At 34.6% G+C, this 20,117-nt stretch overlaps 2 long non-coding RNA genes across 4 annotated transcripts; one reads left to right on the forward strand and one right to left on the reverse strand.

Moving 5' to 3' along the window:
* Positions 1–7,810: 7,810 nt before the first annotated feature.
* LOC118433426 lies at positions 7,811–11,340 on the reverse strand. 3 transcript variants are annotated; one of them, XR_004833370.1, is made up of 4 exons: positions 9,891–11,337; positions 9,610–9,821; positions 9,139–9,532; positions 7,811–9,048 (listed from the first exon to the last, which is right to left on the reverse strand). It is a non-coding gene; the product is annotated as an uncharacterized LOC118433426 (long non-coding RNA). The 3 variants fall into 3 exon arrangements; XR_004833371.1 differs by lacking the exon at positions 7,811–9,048 and having other exon boundaries at positions 9,061–9,532; positions 9,610–9,744; positions 9,891–11,340; XR_004833369.1 differs by lacking the exon at positions 7,811–9,048 and having other exon boundaries at positions 9,061–9,532; positions 9,891–11,338.
* Positions 11,341–11,416: 76 nt separating this feature from the next.
* On the forward strand, positions 11,417–12,609 carry LOC110862236. The gene is made up of 2 exons (XR_002549147.2): positions 11,417–11,772; positions 11,843–12,609. It is a non-coding gene; the product is annotated as an uncharacterized LOC110862236 (long non-coding RNA).
* The last annotated feature ends 7,508 nt before the right edge of the window (positions 12,610–20,117 follow it).

The raw sequence follows: 20,117 nt of genomic DNA on the forward strand, positions 1-20,117 counted from the left end.
TTCAAGTGGGGCAGGAAAAATGGAATTTGTTGACGGAATTATGGACCAATAAAAGTACCAGGGAATACTTGACCGTAATATCCAGGAATCTGTTCGAAAACTTGGACTTGGACGACGATTTGTCTTCCAACAAGACAACGATCCGAAACACTCTGCCAAGTCCACCATGGAATACTTCAAGAAAAAAAAATTTCGAAGCTAGAATGGCCTCCCCAATCTCCAGACTTGAATCCCATTGAGCATCTGTGGGACCACATTGAAAGAGAAATAAGAAAACAATCTTTTTCAGGAATTCCGGGCCTAAAATCCAGAATTCTTGAAGTTTGGGAAACCATTTCTGAAGATGTGACCAAGAATTTGGTAAACTCTATGACTCGACGCCTTGAATCCGTCCTTAAAGCGAACGGAGGCCCAACCAAATATTAAAAATTAATTGTTATAACATTCCTTATAAATTACAGTTTTTTTTGTATGTTTTCTCTGACTGGACGTTGACTTTTGTCCATCCAATTGTTTTCATTTTGAATTAAAATACATCTCTGGCCTAAAATAAATTTTTTAGCGGAAAACTAATAATGTGCTATGAAATTACGTTAAATTTGTGAGAATTTGATATATCAATGATGAAAATTGGTTCAGTAGTTCAGTGACAATTTGGAAATGAAATTGACGCGACTATGTGGACGTAGACATCTGTCCGACACTGTATTTAAATTTTAATTAAACAATTGAAAAAAACTCAATTTAATTCTTTTATTATCAATTAGTAATATAACTCCTAATTTCCTCTCTCTTCCCAAACACATAAAAATTCCCGACCACATGAGCCATTACGATAAGCCAGAATTTAACCTGATAAGAACATTTCTTAACCTTGTGTTTGAAACAAACTTGCGCCACGAGGGATCCAAACCATCCTCCGAGAAGTTCCAAAGTGTGCAATTTACACTCCGAAGTTCGCCAATCGGAATTGACCGCTGCTCTCTTATCTTTCGCCATTTCGATAAAACTCCAAATCCCAAAGAATACCAAGAAAATCGAATACACGATCAAAATTATGAGCATGGGGTCCATTTTATCTTATTCTGAAAAAATATATGTTATATTTAATGCATAATTGGGTATTTTATGGTGCAAATGCTTACCAATTACCGAAATTAATTTGCGGATGAATTTATTTAATTCTCTTGTGGATGTGGCCCAGATGGAAAAGTTTTGGCTGGATTGGACCCAATATAAAATGCAATTTGTTGCAGTGTAGCAATTTCTTGTAAAGTTTAATAATACACAGTGTGAGGGTATGAGTGATGGTATGGTGATGGGACATTAAGTTTAAGATTATACTACGGGATGGCAGGGAAAAACCCCTGGAATCGAGGAGATAGAACTTTTTTTATTTTTTAGGGGACAATATGCATACTGCTGGGCTTTTCAACCCACTACAGCACTGATACATACTTTACATAAATACGTTTAAATAAGTGTACAATTCCTTATTTTAATTAAATATCTGTATCCATACATAAATTAAGTTAAAAATGTCATTCTTATTTTCATGTCGCATGGCATGAAAAGCAACACGGGAAGCTTATGGACTACGTAAGTGATGGCTTTAATTTACTAGGCCGAACCTGGTCTTATGTACCAGAGTTAATAAAATCCACCCCCACAATTAAAAAATTAAAAAATCAACCAACTTTTTTCACGTGCAAAAGTTATTTTCTGCTGCAAATTAATTTTATATTCTTCACTCTCAATAAATTTATTAAAAGTTTATCTCCGGCGGAGGTAATATGCGTCACTACCGCGTGGTAACATTTTAGTAACAGTTTATCAACGAGAAGTAACAACTTATCCCCTGTTTTTATTTCCCCGCGGTGACAAAGGGGCCTGGCCAGTATTTAGCCTCTGTACATATGTTACCCGTAGGAGGTAAGTTATTACCTAAGCGGTAGAAACGCATAGTACCTTCGCCCGAGATAAACTTTTAATAAATTTATTGAGAGTGTTCAAAAATAATTAATGGTTGTGATTTAGTGTTTTATGTAAGAACAGAACCACTAGAAATTCATACCTTGATTGTGAAGGAATACAAGAAGTTTTTTTTGGAAATAAATAAAAACTGTAAAGCATTAGTGATCCATACTGGCTTTTGAAGATGTATGAATATTATGAATTGAAAGTTAGATTTCATAATTTTTTTGAAGGGTTTTTTGTTTCGGGCAAGTTAAAATAATTTTAATTAAAACGAATTTTATTCTACATTAACTTTATCTCGCCTAAGTTAACTCGGATTGTTTTAATACCAGAATTTTCACACTATTTGCACATACAAGATAATATTACGTATTTCATGCTGCTAAAAGATGTCATAAGTTCAGAAGCGACCCCTTAGAAATTCATAACTTGATTGTAAAAGTCTTTGTAAATTAATACAATCTGTAAAGCTGTAGTGTCCCATCGTGAATTTTGAAGAAGAATGAATATTCAAAGTTAGATTCCAGGTTGTATTCTTGAAAAGTGTTTTTCGTTATATAATTTTAATTAAAATGAATTTTACTTTGAATTAATTTAATCTCACGTAAGTTTATTTTTATTACAGAATTTTCACACTACATGCACATACAAGATAGACTCACTCCTGAATAAAAGAGGTAGTGTTGACCTTTGCAATTTTGATTTCGGGTTTGTTATGTTTATCTGATTTTTACTTCATCGAGGGTGTGAAAACCGCCTAACTTTTAATTCAAAAAATATCACTGTGCCCCATATATTAAATTCATGCAAATTTATCCAGCTTGATACAAAACACTGTTTCTCCCCCATTTTTCATTCGATTGACCCCAAATTTGGAGGGAACATGTATGAGGACCTTCCCCAGGATGTTTTTTTTGAAAAATCAAAACTTTCAAATTACTCGAGATATGGGTGTTTCAAATTTTATAACGTCCTGTACACTAAATCCTCAAATAAAGGCATATAAGATGTACATTTGAACTTTTTCTATCATATCCTGTGAATAATTACTTAGTGTGTTCTATATTATAAGGAAAATTTACTTTGCAAGTGTACCTATTTAAAAAAATTGCATAATTCTGGGCACCAAGTTCCTAATCCAAATATGACCCGATTAAAGCTCTGGGAATTTACACGAAGTCATGGTACCTACTCCCCATATCTGTGCTGGGGCAAAATAATATAATTTCTCGATATTAGACAGGATGTTCCAATAAATGAGTTTTTGTTACAAAATGATCATCGAACACACCAATTTGTCTTTATTTCACAAAAATGATAAGTACTAATTAGTATTTGTGGTTTAGTAAGCATTGTAAAAAACTAAGTGTCAAATATTGGCATTGTTAATAATTACCGGTTTACCTAGAAGAAGCAGTACGCCGAGTTGAATAAACTTTACTGATTTGAAACGCTTAGTTTCATCTTCTCTGTAGCCAGCACTGTATCCTCCTTGGTAAATTTATAGATACTTTTAATGGATTCTCTTGTTGGTGGTTGAAGTTGGCAAAGAATGTCTTCATAATTGAAATGCTCAGTTTTCTCAGGATGTGGGAATACCCAGTTCTTTCCAGATCTCTTCATCATTAATAATTCCCCTTCTCGTTCATAATTATTAATTTGAATCATAATTCCAATTTGAAAAAATCTTCCGGAACGGACGGCGTAGTAGTTGCCAACTTTGAATATCGTCTCCAGATGTAATTGCACTCCTGCAAGTTCCTCCTCCCCGGAGATCTCAGTATTTGATTTGTAAGCGTGGAGAAGTTTAAATTCCTCGTTGGCAGAGTACTTAAACATTTTTAGGGATGTTTTGTCTACTGGCCGAAATCCATGACATGCCCTTGTTCCATATATAATTTTGCAAAGATCATATCTTGGTTGCAGTCTAGCTTTGGTTTCAGTGACATTGTCTTTTGTGACGTAGATAAATTCAAGTCTTCCAGGCTCTGTCATTTCCTTAACCGCCACATCAAACATAGATTTCGGAGTGGTGATAAGTTGACCCTTCAAACTTTTCAATCGAATGCTACTTTTCACAACCGCTGACATAGCATCACATTCACTTTTACCGTGACTGGTTGCCGTGAAATGCCATTCAGCCTCTAATCCATACTCGTCACGGTGAAATAATAAATTCATTAAATTATGGGTATTTTTGTATTGAGCCGCTGTTCCGTCACTGACATATATCAATTTTGTGATGAAGGGGAAGTCAATTTTCAGCTTTTCCACGAACATGGTACGGAAAGTATGAAAGGTCGACGCATCGTGAGATCTTTCGTCCGAGATAATAAAATATGTTTTATACGTTGCATTTCCTTCTTCACCCAGGTTAGGACACCACAGTCGAACAAAAAATGGATGAATCGTGGCCTGAGAATTGTTCCAATGATAAGATTGAATTGCATCTTGCACTACAAATGAGTAGTTTTGTCCATAGTCAACAAACACCAGAGCGGTTGCGGAGTCTTTTGATGTACGAAGTATTTTCATTTCTTTGATAAAGTTTTTCTGTAGCTTATTAATACGATGATGTAATATGATCTTGGGGACAGCCGAGAATAATTTCTCTCGAAATTCCACTTTTGACTCGTTTTGTTCAATTATTTCAGAGGAATCTGTCTGCACCCACTGCATATAACTGACTTCATCCTCCTCCACAAGGTCGATAATAGATTCTAATATTTCAGGTTTTGGGCAGTTTCCACAATAACCGGACCAGCAATTCTCAGTTTCGTCATCACATACAAAAATTGACAAAAGAGCGTCAAGATTATCAATAACATTAGAGATAAGAGTTCTTGAGTCCCCATCACCATCCTCGAATACGTTTCAGCCGAATCTATATTAAAGAAATTTTTATATAAATAAGTTGGATTTTCACTATTCATTTATTTTTGGCACATTTGCTTGCATATTTATGGTTACCCGTTGATGAGTTAATTGACTTTTTAACTACTTCCATCATAAGTTTCCAGTTCTCGTGTATACGACAAGTACACGTTCTATGAAATCCTGTGTTCAGGCCATCTACATTGTTTTGGTCTTAATGCGGCGAATTTTGATATCCCAAGTCTTGGACGTGTTGCCAAAAACTCTTTATTCACAACCTTAAATTCTTCAAAAAAATCTTTCAGGTTGTTGAGAATCAAGATTTTTGCAACTCTTTTCTTCCCTTCGGCTGTAGTTACGATAATGGTGTCATTTGCACGAGGACTTGGTCTTGAATTACTGTCGTCAAGATAAAACCGACGAATAATATTGGTCAACTCATCATCAGGTTTCGGTCCCCTTTTATTGAAATATGGAGCCGAGAAGGGCCCCTCGGAACTTCGCAACTTGGATGCCCTCGTGGCGATTGTCTTCCCAACCCCAAAGTCTGACCTAATCTGTGCAATGGTCACGTTTCCTGGGAGACAAGTAAGCAGGTGATATTTTTCTTCCAATGTCTGACATCCACTAACTTTAAGTTTTAATCCGTCCACCAACTTTTTGCAATCATGGCAGTCACCAACAATTTTAGACGGAGAAGCAGGCATAATGGATGAAGTGGATTGTGGCAATAAATCCATAAACTGATTTTCTAAATCTACAAGAGCCCTTACAACTTTTTCTCTTAATTTGCTCTTGTTTCTCAGGGTTTTATTTTTTACTGGAGAAACCTGCAGCTTTGCCAAGTGATCATTCAATAGTTGCCGTTTCGCCTCTCTTGCGCCAGACAGAACGCTGTAGGTTTTCAAAAATTTAAAACTGACCTAATCTTAAAATCTTTCTTTGAAGAGTTATTCTGTTTTCAAATAAATTAGTCAATTTCACTTGTCCAAAAAACCGCGTGCTGTTTCATTAAAAAAATTGGTAAAAACTTGCAAATTTCCTTGTTAAGATTTTCATAAAAAGTTCACAAAGTGTGAAGACCCATAAATGGATAGGAATCATATGAAATAAGTCCACGTGTGAGAAACTTTCTTTTCCTTTTCCCCCGTAACCGTCTACTACTGGCGGTGGTGGTGTGTGCAAAACTCACATGTGTTTCTTTCCTTAAATTCCCTCACTGAAATAATAACACTTCAGCTATTTAAAGTGGGATTTGTATGTACCCACGTGTGACTTTTTGGGCACTACAATTTTTTCGCCTCCGGCATCCTTATATGCGGCATCCTTATCAATTTCTTTTACGAAGAACCTCCCATATTTGCACTAATTTCTCTCTCTGTATTACAAAATGTTATCAAAATAAATTATGTATATATTAAATTATACTTATAATTGTGTAATTTTAAAAATGTATGTTCTAACCCTTCTAGATACAATCTTTAAGGAGAAAGCCACACCAATTGAATCACATTGCCAAGAACTTGACCATATTTCTGTTTCAACCTCCACGCAAAATGATTTGAAATTCGTTCAAACTCCAGTAAGTGCCCCCATATTTATAATGAATTTCCTAATATCATTCCAATTACTTTTCTATCATAATAATCTCACGGATTTTAAATTTGACCCATTTTCTCACCTTCTGTATCAAAAATATTTGTACGTCAATAATCTCACATATTTTTTAGATTCCCCGCGAATCTCCCGATAAGCCTTGTGCCGTTCCTGGCTGTACCATAGCAATGCGAAGGAACGAACCCTTGCTGTCATACCATAGGTGTGAAAAGACATTGAAAATATTATCAATAACATACTAATTAAAATCTGATTAATAAGAAACATCATTACTAAAATATTTGTACACAGATTTCCCACCGACAAATCCCTTGAACCTATATGTCACCAATGGACCCAAATTCTTCTCCCGATACTTCCATTATCCCAGAGTTGTGCTACTGACCTACAAAAACGCCACATTTGTTCGCGACATTTCTTAGCAACCGACTTTGCTTCGAGGGGCATAGAAGGTGCAATCCTCTCACCAACCGCGATACCCTCGCAGCATCTAGACGGCGAGGCATTTATGGAGTATTCTCAACAACTTTGCATCAAACAAGAGTCAAGTAATTTCTTAAATCCACATTATTCCAAAAAACATAGAATTCTACGTCACATCTGCAAATCCCTGACCTTCATTCTCAATAACTTTATAACAAATTACTTTTTCTTCCCTACAGGTAACGAAAAATTTGATCATGATAACGTTCAACCTGTCAACTCTGGTCATCAGCCTGCCAATACCACAAAGCCACCTACGTACGTTTACACATACTCCATCGAGTCCAGTTTTACTCAAACTGTGGACAAAGATCCCATCACAGTACGTTATTAATGCCTTCAAAATTACCTCAATTTCTACAATGCTATAACTTTTCTTGCTGCTATAACTAAATCACACGATAGTGCTCAATGCAACCCTCATAATTACCCAATAGTTCCAAAAATATAGAATTATATAAATTTCTTATAGACCCCACCACCAAATAAGAAACGTATCGTTGAGGCACGTCAGGAAAACCACAGCGCTTCCAAGGACTTAATAAATCCTACAATCTCTCAGGCATGTTCCAACTCGTTAGAAGTTTTGGAAATCGTGCAAGATCTACCTGTCCCACCTCCTACAGATCAGGATAGCCTGAAATCACCGCAGGAATCATAACGTCTCAAATGAAGTTAAATTGTTCATTCATTTGGGTCCTGAATCGATACGAGTTAAAATCTAATTTTTTTCCGTGCATTAAATTAAATTAGAGCATTATGACATATTTGGAAACAAATTATTAATTAATTTATTTTTACAAAACGCAATATTTAATTCCATCGTATGGTTTAATCTGTCCGAATTTATTTCTTTTTCAAAACAAATTACACTAATTTGATGTGAGTATAATCTGAAATAAAAGAATTATTAAAAAAAATATCATATACAGCTTTTGTGATAATTAATTTTAAAACTGAATTTCATATTATTATGTACTTAATTGCTAGCACCTATGAGATTAATAAATAGCTTGGAATAACCTCTTACAGATACTAAATTTGTCTAATATTTTTGCCTTGGCGATATGAAGACATTATTATGAACTACGTTCACCCCATTCTCAAATCGTGAAACGACGCTGACGCACATTCGCCTCCGGTATTAGTAAACTTCAAGGTAATGGAAAATTACCATCACTCTGATACGCGTCGGGTATAATTTCCTCAAAAGGTGGTAATATAATATTAAAAAATCTCAAATTTATTGCAATGTAATAGAAAAATAAATATAATATTAGGTGACAAATTTGAATTTCGCTAAAATTATTTTTGTCATGGTTTCAATAAATAAAACCAGAAATGCTAAAGCATCACAGTAATTTCATGTTGTAATTATTATTCCACATTGCATTTAATACCCACACACCTACACTACATCTAACTACTTTCAACTTATTTACTGCAGTCGATATTTCATCCTTTGGCGTGAAATGTAACCGTTTATCTACGTTAAGGAAATATGTTTGACACTGGATTTTCCCAAAATATCGATGTTACGAATTTTGAATAAATCAAATGTCATAATATCAGGTAATGTTACTAAAATCAAGGTACTTCGAAGTGAATCACAAATCTATCTTAACATAATATTACACACTTGTCGTAATAATTGTTAACGGCTTTCCAGCTTATATTTTAATAAAAATTCGCCATAACTCGTCAAATAGAACTGAATAATCGAATTTGTTGTTTATCCGGTTGAGTACTAATGCCAGAATGTGTGATAGGTTAATAAAAATTTAAACGCAAACACAATCAATTTACCTTATCTGTAACCATTTACCAGCATGGTGAATTTGCTATGTACTAGTAATAAATGTGTTACTGTGCTAGTAATAACAGTCACCGAGAAGTAAACAATATTAGCAGAGAAGCTATTTTATCGATATACATTTGATTGACATTAGTCTATTTGGTTAGTTTTATTTGCCTAATAAGCTGCCGCGTGATACTCAAGTTATCTAAATTGATGTTAATGTCAGAAGTTTTGTAAAAGTAGAAATCGGTGAAATACGCAACTGTCTGATATGCACATAAGCACAATGGCGGTGAAGTCTGGAAAGGTAGTGATGTGGAAAATCCTGATTTTATTATGGCTAATAACATTGTTATAATAATTCATATGATCAGGAAAATTTCGTTTACCAAATATTTTAGAACGTATTCTTCAATCTTCCCCCGTTAGAAATCTTTCGGCTAATTATCCACAAAATTATTACAAGGATGTGTATTGGATAACTGAAAATACTACGGAAGCTTCAAAGGGACAACGCATTCTTCCGAGCGTTCTTTCTCTAAAACGAGTTATTACACCTAAAAGCGTACATCATGTCGTGGTTCGCGATCTTACATGATATCACTACGTGATAGTCACGTAACCTTACCAACTCTCTAAGATTTGCTGAAATTAGTTCGGAGAAGTTAGAAGAAAAGAAGAACAACAACAATTCCATAATGCATCCCATCCGTCTGAATATTCATCCTCTTCCGTTCAGCCAGCAGTAATTAGTCATCGACCGCACTAATCCCTTTTACTGATCTTAAAAAAATTACATATTGTACGAATAACACATTGTCTACTAAATGGCTAATTAATTAGTAAAATAATGCACTCACCTTACAGAAACTGCTCCGGATTTCATAAACCTGGCAAGTTATTTCAGGTGACTTCAAATTGTCAAGAATATAGGAAGAAAATCTTTGCGAGTGAGGAGATTTGGAGTCGTCCAGTACAGATATAGCTCCAGAAACCTACATAAATACATGAAAATGCTATCAAAATTGAAAGAAAATGCTATGCTCTAGGGACTTTTATTATAATTTTCGTCCTGAAAAAATAGAAATAAATGACTCAAGATAATTTACAAAAATAAATAAATAAATATAGCGTTCAGTACCATATCTAAGTCCATGTCATTCGTTCCTGCTACAGTTACCTGAGACTAGGATTAATCTAAAAGCTGGACGAGCTTTGTCTGTCCTTCATCTGTAAAAAAATACACTTTAGTAACAAATCTAGGATTACTTAAATTAATGTTCGCCTGTAATTAATGTAGTATGAGGTTCCAGAATCATCCGCAACCAATCTGACCATCAATCGGGTCTGGGGGCCACCAATACACCTCAAAATCTGAATAATGCATTTCAACGACGTTTTGATACGACAATATATGTTCACTTCCTGATGAATCAGCTCGACGTGAAATGTTTAAGATAAACTTTGAGTCAGAAGAGGAATCTAACAACCGGAAGAAGGAAATACACTCAGCAGGCTTTCAGAAGGGTAATCGATCAGCATCAAAATGGTATTTAGAAAAACCCAGTACTCTCATCGCATTTATATCATAAATTCATAAAAATATGTTTTAAATTACAGCCTTTCAGGCTCCGAAATTAAATCGGCACGCACAGCTGCTAAGAATGCCTCGATTAAGCTACTTCGGCAGGAAAAATTCATCGAAACAAAAGAAATGGGTAATACTGTTTACATGTGAAAAAAAAATTAAAAGGAGTAGTCGGAATAAATTTCCGTGAGCTCATTAGAGGTAGTTTGAGGTTCGAGGCATTAATCATAAGGTTAGCAGCAGATTTTCTAATATTTCGCCCAGCAATTATTACAAACTAACTCATCGTGTATTGCAAGAGGATGCAACTCGATGTGTTTCTCAGGCAAAATCAAGAACGGTGAATAATTTTGTTGTCGTGCAAATAGTCCAAACCAGACACAAGATTTTTTACGATCGTAAATTGAACTCTGTTAAGACTTGGGCTATTATTCGAATCCGGAGAATTTAGCCAATTTCGTAAGTTCTCGCCGCATAGTTCCATTTGGATTTGAATTACAGAAATTTCTTTTTCCCGCTTTGCTTTGCCGAGAAATGTATCTCTTAATGCTTGTTGTTCCTCGTTTTGTAATATTGAATCGGGGAATATATTTTTCAGTTCGAACACGGAAAATTTGCGTTCAACAACCGACAACACTTTCACAATGTTGGGATGGTGTGCTAGTTTGCGGGAAATGGTGCACTCGCGAGAAATATTTACTAGCTGTTTAGAATCCTTTGGATCGGTGGATGGGAATAAAAACTTTACTGCGGTGGCAGTCGAAGATGAGTCCAAGGCTTTCATGACTATGCCAAACGAGCCGTTACCCAGGCAGGTTTTGTAAATCAGGTGTGACTCAATAACAGACTGTTTAGACGAAGAGGCCATTTTACGGTTCAGGACAACTGGAGAAGTTAAATAATTTGTAAATTACGGAGGTGAGTAATTTTATTCTGTCAACACCGTTAAGTGCGCAATTTTATTTATTGTCGGTTGGTTGCCTACGTGGCAACTATAGACATACACCAGATAAATTATCTAACCCTCCTGCCAACGTTATAAACAGGGCGACAAGTAAACCCCCGAGATAAGATAGTGAATAATCTAAAGTGGCAAGCAAACTCAACATCAACTCATTGAACAATTATTTCTGCAAGTGTTAGTTATACAAATGCAATTATATTTACCTGGGCCGATAAACTTATTCGAATAAATAAATTCCATCATGGAATTTCCATGTGTATCAAGAAACACAATATTTTAAGAATTAATTTAATTTTTTGATTAATTTAGTTTTCACAATATTAAATTTAACTATTTACCATCAAAACAATGGAGTCTGGTGACAAATCGAGCTTAACCCCAGAAATGGACTATTACCTGGACATATTGCTGTCATGCTGCTGCTTTCATTGCTAATTAAGTACTTTGAAAATTTCGAGTGGGTGGCATTCCGTAAGTTAGTTGGATTTTAACTGCTCATTTTTAAAACAAATATTGAATAATAACGGAATTTTGTTTATAGTGGAAAATTCTCCGGCAATACCAATGATCGACAATGCTGTCCCATATCCAAGCACGGGTCAATTTTGCGAAACACAGGGTCAACTGGTTTTCTAAATTTAGGATGAAAGCTCATCTGCCAATGGACGGCATAGAATTTAAATAGTTTTTGACGTTTCCTATATCAGAATTTCAGAAATTGTCGTGTTAATTATTTCTCGCAAATTGTTTTAATAATTTTTCACTCGTGAGTAGTTCTACGACTTTTGGTATGTAAGAAATATTTTTGGTTGTTGGTATTCGGATATTAGCATTTATGTTGTAAAAATTGGTGATGAAGGTTAGACGTCAAAAACATGCAACGTTGATATTTATTTTATCTGCGTCGTTGTAACTTTCAGATGGCTTGATGAGTTTTGGATTTCATCAGAAATTAGTGAAACAAGTAATATTTGAAATCTCTAGTACGAGAAGTTTACTTTAGTAGATAAGAACAATATGCATTTACTAATTTATATACATATGCACGAACATATTGCGTATATTTTCTTACTTCGTAGTAAAAATTTAACATATCTTAAGCCTGGACTTATTTATTTTTGTGTTAAACAATTTGTTATATTACACAGTTTTTCTGATACCGATTCATAATAAATTTAATCAAAGGGAAATAAAGCTTCAAGTTTTTATCTTTTACTGTTCAATTTTTTAAATAATTATGGTTACTTGAAATATGACCTTGTTATGAAATATGACGGGAATAAAGTGTTTCTTTTTGTGCGAACGAAATTATTTGTATGCATGCACTGCGGGGTTTTAAAATTAATTTTTTGTAATTTTTTATGTTGGGACATCTACCCGTGGGCACATGCTTATTTTTGTACTCATATTATATGAGTCATATCGTCGTCCTAATTCTAAAAAGTCCTAAGTGCAGTCTCTGCTTAATTCTAAAAAGTCCTAAGTGCACAAGAAAAACTCGTAAAAAGTCCTAACTGCAATTCCAAAATTAAAAATAATTAATAATTTATACAAAGTTGTACTATCAATTGAAATTTGAATATTTTAGTTAGATATTCCTAGTCCGGATATAAAAATCGAAATTAAATAACCCCACCCTCAATGGGTGTGGTTCTCGACACCCGAATTAAGCTAATAAAATAATAGGATGTAATATATCATCCTTCTCAGCGCATTTAGCCAATCGCGACTGAATATTCGAAATTTAAGAACCCCCCCTTAAGGGGGTGTGGTTCCACACGGCTAATTTATGCTAAACAAAATACTGGCATGCAATATATCATTTTGATCAGTGAAATTAGGCAATGTTAAACAAATATTTGAAATTTCGAAATCGAACTGCAAGTGGGTGTGGTTCTGGGCGCTTATTTCGAAATAAAAAAGCATTGCTTGCAGTATACATTATTGCTTTCAGCCTGATAGGGAGATCTCCATGGATCCCTCGGAATTGAAAACCCAGAACCACCACCCCTCCAGAATTTTGGTAACATTGAGGGTGTAACGAAATCAAACTTCTATTCTGGAAACTTTCGGGGTGTAAGTAAATCAAAATTCGCTTTTCGAAACTTTGGGGGTGTAACCAAATCAAAATTCAATTTTCGAAACTTTGGGGAGTAACCAAGTCAAAATTCAATTTCCGAAACTTTGGGGGTGTAACCAAGTCAAAATTCAATTTCCGAAACTTTGGGGGTGTAACCAAGTCAAAATTCAATTTTCGAAACTTTGGGGTGTAACCAAGTCAAAATTCAATTTCCGAAACTTTTGGGGTGTAACCAAGTCAAAATTCAATTTCCGAAACTTTGGGGGTGTAACCAAGTCAAAATTCAATTTTCGAAACTTTGGGGTGTAACCAAGTCAAAATTCAATCTTCGAAACTTTGGGGTGTAACCAAGTCAAAATTCAATTTCCGAAACTTTTGGGTAGTAACCAAGTCAAAATTCAATTTTCGAAACTTTTGGGTAGTAACCAAATCAAAATTCAATTTCCGAAACTTTGGGGTGTAACCAAGTCAAAATTCAATTTCCGAAACTTTGGGGTGTAACCAAGTCAAAATTCAATTTTCGAAACTTTGGGGTGTAACCAAGTCAAAATTCAATTTCCGAAACTTTTGGGCAGTAACCAAGTCAAAATTCAATTTTCGAAACTTTTGGGTAGTAACCAAATCAAAATTCAATTTCCGAAACTTTGGGGGTGTAACCAAGTCAAAATTCAATTTTCGAAACTTTGGGGTGTAACCAAGTCAAAATTCAATTTTCGAAACTTTGGGGTGTAACCAAGTCAAAATTCAATTTCCGAAACTTTTGGGTAGTAACCAAGTCAAAATTCAATTTTCGAAACTTTTGGGTAGTAACCAAATCAAAATTCAATTTCCGAAACTTTGGGGGTGTAACCAAGTCAAAATTCAATTTTCGAAACTTTGGGGTGTAACCAAGTCAAAATTCAATTTCCGAAACTTTTGGGGTGTAACCAAGTCAAAATTCAATTTCCGAAACTTTGGGGGTGTAACCAAGTCAAAATTCAATTTTCGAAACTTTGGGGTGTAACCAAGTCAAAATTCAATTTTCGAAACTTTGGGGTGTAACCAAGTCAAAATTCAATTTCCGAAACTTTTGGGTAGTAACCAAGTCAAAATTCAATTTTCGAAACTTTTGGGTAGTAACCAAATCAAAATTCAATTTCCGAAACTTTGGGGTGTAACCAAGTCAAAATTCAATTTTCGAAACTTTGGGGTGTAACCAAGTCAAAATTCAATTTCCGAAACTTTTGGGTAGTAACCAAGTCAAAATTCAATTTTCGAAACTTTTGGGTAGTAACCAAATCAAAATTAAATTTCCGAAACTTTGGGGGTGTAACCAAGTCAAAATTCAATTTTCGAAACTTTGGGGTGTAACCAAGTCAAAATTCAATTTTCGAAACTTTGGGGTGTAACCAAGTCAAAATTCAATTTCCGAAACTTTTGGGTAGTAACCAAGTCAAAATTCAATTTTCGAAACTTTTGGGTAGTAACCAAATCAAAATTCAATTTCCGAAACTTTGGGGGTGTAACCAAATCAAAATTCAATTTTCGAAACTTTGGGGAGTAACCAAGTCAAAATTCAATTTCCGAAACTTTGGGGTGTAACCAAGTCAAAATTCAATTTCCGAAACTTTTGGGTAGTAACCAAGTCAAAATTCAATTTTCGAAACTTTGGGGAGTAACCAAGTCAAAATTCAATTTCCGAAACTTTGGGGGTGTAACCAAGTCAAAATTCAATTTCCGAAACTTTGGGGGTGTAACCAAGTCAAAATTCAATTTTCGAAACTTTGGGGTGTAACCAAGTCAAAATTCAATTTTCGAAACTTTGGGGTGTAACCAAGTCAAAATTCAATTTCCGAAACTTTTGGGTAGTAACCAAATCAAAATTCAATTTCCGAAACTTTGGGGTGTAACCAAGTCAAAATTCAATTTCCGAAACTTTGGGGTGTAACCAAGTCAAAATTCAATTTTCGAAACTTTGGGGTGTAACCAAGTCAAAATTCAATTTCCGAAACTTTTGGGTAGTAACCAAGTCAAAATTCAATTTTCGAAACTTTTGGGTAGTAACCAAATCAAAATTCAATTTCCGAAACTTTGGGGGTGTAACCAAGTCAAAATTCAATTTTCGAAACTTTGGGGTGTAACCAAGTCAAAATTCAATTTTCGAAACTTTGGGGTGTAACCAAGTCAAAATTCAATTTCCGAAACTTTTGGGTAGTAACCAAGTCAAAATTCAATTTTCGAAACTTTTGGGTAGTAACCAAATCAAAATTCAATTTCCGAAACTTTGGGGGTGTAACCAAATCAAAATTCAATTTTCGAAACTTTGGGGAGTAACCAAGTCAAAATTCAATTTCCGAAACTTTGGGGTGTAACCAAGTCAAAATTCAATTTCCGAAACTTTTGGGTAGTAACCAAGTCAAAATTCAATTTTCGAAACTTTGGGGAGTAACCAAGTCAAAATTCAATTTCCGAAACTTTGGGGGTGTAACCAAGTCAAAATTCAATTTCCGAAACTTTGGGGGTGTAACCAAGTCAAAATTCAATTTTCGAAACTTTGGGGTGTAACCAAGTCAAAATTCAATTTTCGAAACTTTGGGGTGTAACCAAGTCAAAATTCAATTTCCGAAACTTTTGGGTAGTAACCAAATCAAAATTCAATTTCCGAAACTTTGGGGTGTAACCAAGTCAAAATTCAATTTCCGAAACTTTGGGGTGTAACCAAGTCAAAATTCAATTTTCGAAACTTTGGGGTGTAACCAAGTCAAATTCAATTTCCGAAACTTTTGGGTAGTAACCAAGTCAAAATTCAATTTTCGAAACTTTTGGGTAGTAACCAAATCAAAATTCAATTCCGAAACTTTGGGGGTGTAACCAAGTCAAAATTCAATTTTCGAAACTTTGGGGTGTAACCAAGTCAAAATTCAATTTTCGAAACTTTGGGGTGTAACCAAGTCAAAATTCAATTTCCGAAACTTTTGGGTAGTAACCAAGTCAAAATTCAATTTTCGAAACTTTTGGGTAGTAACCAAATCAAAATTCAATTTCCGAAACTTTGGGGTGTAACCAAGTCAAAATTCAATTTCCGAAACTTTGGGGTGTAACCAAGTCAAAATTCAATTTTGGAAACTTTGGGGTGTAACCAAGTCAAAATTCAATTTCCGAAACTTTTGGGTAGTAACCAAGTCAAAATTCAATTTTCGAAACTTTTGGGTAGTAACCAAATCAAAATTCAATTTCCGAAACTTTGGGGGTGTAACCAAGTCAAAATTCAATTTTCGAAACTTTGGGGTGTAACCAAGTCAAAATTCAATTTCGAAACTTTGGGGTGTAACCAAGTCAAAATTCAATTTCGAAACTTTGGGTGTAACAATCAAAATTCAATTTTCGAAACTTTGGGTGTAACCAATCAAAATTCAATTCCGAAACTTTGGGGTGTAACCAAGTCAAAATTCAATTTTCGAAACTTTGGGGTGTAACCAAGTCAAAATTCAATTTCCGAAACTTTGGGGTGTAACCAAGTCAAAATTCAATTTCCGAAACTTTGGGGTGTAACCAAGTCAAAATTCAATTTTCGAAACTTTGGGGTAGTAACCAAGTCAAAATTCAATTTTCGAAACTTTGGGGGTGTAACCAAGTCAAAATTCAATTTCCGAAACTTTGGGGTAGTAACCAAGTCAAAATTCAATTTCGAAACTTTGGGTGTAACCAAGTCAAAATTCAATTTCCGAAACTTTGGGGTGTAACCAAGTCAAATTCAATTTCGAAACTTTGGGGAGTAACCAAGTCAAAATTCAATTTCCGAAACTTTGGGGTGTAACCAAGTCAAAATTCAATTTCCGAAACTTTTGGGTGTAACCAAGTCAAATTCAATTTTCGAAACTTTGGGGTGTAACCAAGTCAAAATTCAATTTCCGAAACTTTGGGGTGTAACCAAGTCAAAATTCAATTTTCGAAACTTTGGGTGTAACCAAATCAAAATTCAATTTCCGAAACTTTGGGGTGTAACCAAGTCAAAATTCAATTTTCCGAAACTTTGGGGTGTAACCAAGTCAAAATTCAATTTTCGAAACTTTGGGGTGTAACCAAGTCAAATTCAATTTCCGAAACTTTTGGGTAGTAACCAAGTCAAAATCAATTCGAAATGGAGTAACAATCAAAATTCAATTTCCGAAACTTTGGGGTGTAACCAAGTCAAAATTCAATTTTCGAACTTTGGGGTGTAACCAAGTCAAATTCAATTTTCGAAACTTTGGGGTGTAACCAAGTCAAAATTCAATTTCCGAAACTTTTGGGTAGTAACCAAGTCAAAATTCAATTTCCGAAACTTTGGGTGTAACCAAGTCAAAATTCAATTTCCGAAACTTTGGGGTGTAACCAAGTCAAAATTCAATTAAACGTAACCAAGTCAAAATTCAATTTCCGAAACTTTTGGGTAGTAACCAAGTCAAAATTCAAATTTTCGAAACTTTTGGGTGTAACCAAATCAAAATTCAATTTCCGAAACTTTGGGGGTGTAACCAAGTCAAAATTCAATTTTCGAAACTTTGGGGTGTAACCAAGTCAAAATTCAATTTCCGAAACTTTGGGGTGTAACCAAGTCAAAATTCAATTTCCGAAACTTTTGGGTAGTAACCAAGTCAAAATTCAATTTTCCGAAACTTTTGGGGTGTAACCAATCAAAATTCAATTTCCGAAACTTTGGGGTGTAACCAAGTCAAAATTCAATTTCGAAACTTTGGGGTGTAACCAAGTCAAAATTCAATTTTTCGAAACTTTGGGGTGTAACCAAGTCAAAATTCAATTTCCGAAACTTTTGGGTGTAACCAAGTCAAAATTCAATTCGAAATTCTTCCGAAACTTTTGGGGTGTAACCAAGTCAAAATTCAATTTCCGAAACTTTGGGGTGTAACCAAGTCAAAATTCAATTTTCGAAACTTTGGGGTGTAACCAAGTCAAAATTCAATTTCGAAACTTTTGGGTAGTAACCAAGTCAAAATTCAATTTCGAAACTTTTGGGTAGTAACCAAAGTCAAAATTCAATTTCCGAAACTTTTGGGTAGTAACCAAGTCAAAATTCAATTTCCGAAACTTTGGGGTGTAACCAAGTCAAAATTCAATTTTCGAAACTTTGGGTGTAACCAAGTCAAAATTCAATTTCCGAAACTTTTGGGTAGTAACCAAGTCAAATCAATTTCGAAACTTTTGGGGTGTAACCAAGCAAAAAATTCAATTTGAAACTTTGGGGTGTAACCAAGTCAAAATTCAATTTCGAAACTTTGGGGTGTAACCAAGTCAAAATTCAATTTCGAAACTTTGGGTAGTAACCAAGTCAAAATTCAATTTCGAAACTTTGGGTAGTAACCAAGTCAAAATTCAATTTCCGAAACTTTGGGGGTGTAACCAGAATCAAAATTCAATTTTCGAAACTTTGGGGTAACCAAGTCAAAATTCAATTTCGAAACTTTGGGGTGTAACCAAGTCAAAATTCAATTTCCGAAACTTTTGGGTAGTAACCAAGTCAAAATTCAATTTTCGAAACTTTGGGAGTAACCAAGTCAAAATTCAATTTCCGAAACTTTGGGGGTGTAACCAAGTCAAATTCAATTTCCGAAACTTTGGGGTGTAACCAAGTCAAATTCAATTTTCGAAACTTTGGGGTGTAACCAAGTCAAAATTCAATTTCGAAACTTTGGGTGTAACCAAGTCAAAATTCAATTTCCGAAACTTTTGGGTAGTAACCAAATCAAAATTCAATTTCCGAAACTTTGGGTGTAACCAAGTCAAAATTCAATTTCCGAAACTTTGGGGTGTAACCAAGTCAAAATTCAATTTTCGAAACTTTGGGGTGTAACCAAGTCAAAATTCAATTTTCGAAACTTTGGGGTGTAACCAAGTCAAAATTCAATTTCCGAAACTTTTGGGTAGTAACCAATCAAAATTCAATTTCGAAACTTTGGGTAGTAACCAAATCAAAATTCAATTTCCGAAACTTTGGGGTGAACCAAGTCAAAATTCAATTTCCGAAACTTTGGGGTGTAACCAAGTCAAAATTCAATTTTCGAAACTTTGGGGTGTAACCAAGTCAAAATTCAATTTCCGAAACTTTTGGGTAGTAACCAAGTCAAAATTCAATTTTCGAAACTTTGGGTGTAACCAAATCAAAATTCAATTTCCGAAACTTTGGGGTGTAACCAAGTCAAATTCAATTTTCGAAACTTTGGGTGTAACCAAGTCAAAATTCAATTTTCGAAACTTTGGGGTAACCAAGTCAAAATTCAATTTCCGAAACTTTTGGGTAGTAACCAAGTCAAAATTCAATTTCGAAACTTTTGGGTAGTAACCAAATCAAAATTCAATTTCCGAAACTTTGGGTGTAACCAAGTCAAAATTCAATTTTCGAAACTTTGGGTGTAACCAAGTCAAAATTCAATTTCCGAAACTTTTGGGTGTAACCAAGTCAAAATTCAATTTCCGAAACTTTGGGGGTGTAACCAAGTCAAAATTCAATTTTCGAACTTTGGGGTGTAACCAAGTCAAAATTCAATTTTCGAAACTTTGGGGTGTAACCAAGTCAAAATTCAATTTCCGAAACTTTTGGGTAGTAACCAAGTCAAAATTCAATTTTCGAAACTTTTGGGTAGTAACCAATCAAAATCAATTTCGAAACTTTGGGGTGTAACCAAATCAAAATTCAATTTTCGAAACTTTGGGAGTAACCAGTCAAATAATTCCGAAACTTTGGGTGTAACCAAGTCAA

Source organism: Folsomia candida, unplaced genomic scaffold (assembly GCF_002217175.1).
Source record: "Folsomia candida strain VU population unplaced genomic scaffold, ASM221717v1 Fcan01_Sc051, whole genome shotgun sequence".
In the NCBI taxonomy this organism is placed as follows: Eukaryota; Metazoa; Arthropoda; class Collembola; order Entomobryomorpha; family Isotomidae; genus Folsomia; species Folsomia candida.